Below are 1,868 nucleotides of genomic sequence, written 5' to 3' on the forward strand. Positions count from 1 at the left end.
ACCCCATTTTTTTTAAATAAAAAAATAGGGAAGGCAAAACCATATAAAAATATATATATGTTTGCAGACAAGAGGAGAACACCCTTGTTACGGAAACCCTACAACTCCCAAGAAAGACGCGGGTGTTCATGGACCGGTTGAAAATACCATATCAGAAGAGATCCAAGAAGAATGGAATATATTCTATCTTCATATATCCCTTATCATTATGACTCAACAATTAAAAGATTTAATCAGAGCATAAGAAAGAGATACAAAGCAACAAAGAGTCAAGAATTGACTCAACTTTCACAGCAAAACAAAAACAACAAAGTCAAACATATCACAAATAGAAAACAACAGTAGACTTGAGTATCTCTCAAATGTCATTCTTGCATCTCTCAAGTTAGATACAAGAATGAAACTTCCTACAATTAGGTAGTCCAATGAGATGTAATCCCACTATGAGTATTGAGAGATGAGTTGTAGATTCTATCTGAAGGTTTGAACCTGGTATTCCTTACCTTCTTTCGGTTATTTTTTATTGCATAAGAATTTAACATAACCTTGCCAGGTGATCCATCAGAAATATTTTTCCGAGGATTAAGTATAGGGCCTCTAGAAATTGGTTCTAGAGGATTATAAAAGACATGTCTCCACCATTTAGACTTAGATTTACCAGACTTATTCTCATAAATAATGGGAATGTGTATTTTTTTGGTGTAAGAATTTGCACCATTTGAAGGAACACGATTCCTATGGAGATTTCGAGATGAGTGACCATTGAAATATATTTTATGAGAATCATGTTTCTCTGTAGGGATGAAATCCATTGTAGTGGTCATTAGAGAGTTTACTCTGTTGACAATGAAAAGAAGTAGATTTTGAAGATCAGAAATCTGTTTCTTTCTAGCAAAACAATGATGAACATGGTGATTTCTTTTCCCAAAGAAAGAACAGGTTCGTGGCGAAGAAACATTAACAGGGACCTTTTTTAAATTCAAGCCCTATTAGAAGGATGCAAGTCATGTAAACGCTTCTTATCAGAAACTTCCTTTGGAGAACATCTCTTCATGTAATGTAATTCGGTCTAAGAATTGATCATCGGCATAGAAGAATTTCTCATTAAAACAGAGTTTTCCTTTTTCAAGGATTTGCACTGTTCTTGGGCTAGAATAAGGCATGCACCTAGTTTCTCTTTTTCAACACGAAGTCTGTTTAGATCAGATAAATGCGTCTCGATCAAACGTTTTTCTCTAATTGAGTCTTCTTTAACAATATCCTCAAGAACACTAATATTTTCACGCTGAAGGGTAGTTTCTTGAATAAGTTTTTCGATATTGTTAGAGAAGGATTCAATGATACTATAGATTTCCCGTTCTCGGCCAAGAGACTTTTCAAATTCATCTAAGAGCTGAGCATGATTATGAAAATCAATATCCTTTTTCTTCTCGAGATCTTTTACTTTTTTTTATCATGTGGGAGTTAGAATTCTGGTGAGATCCATTTCAGCTTTTGACAGAGTGTCAAATGTCTCATTTGAGGAAATGTTATCAAAATTAGATAAAACATCCTTTCTACGTCGGGATTCGGAAGAATCAGCTAGGGAGTTATCTTTGAGGCAATCTCAAGATATTTGGCATAATTGAAAGCTTTGGAAGACATTATGGTGTGCGCAACATCAAGAGATAATCTTCCGTCCACAGAGTCAGATTGCTACAAACACAGACTTATGAGGTCTTTAAACGTGTTTGCCTGTTCTGATACCAATTGAAAAAGTGGGGGTACAACAACCTCACCCAATATTTCTCTTAGCAATCTGTATGGACTAACTCCAATATACTTTTAAGAGAATCAACCAGACAGTTAGACTCAATTTTAATAAAAAG

This window comes from Papaver somniferum, chromosome 8 (assembly GCF_003573695.1).
Source record: "Papaver somniferum cultivar HN1 chromosome 8, ASM357369v1, whole genome shotgun sequence".
Lineage (NCBI taxonomy): Eukaryota > Viridiplantae > Streptophyta > Magnoliopsida > Ranunculales > Papaveraceae > Papaver > Papaver somniferum.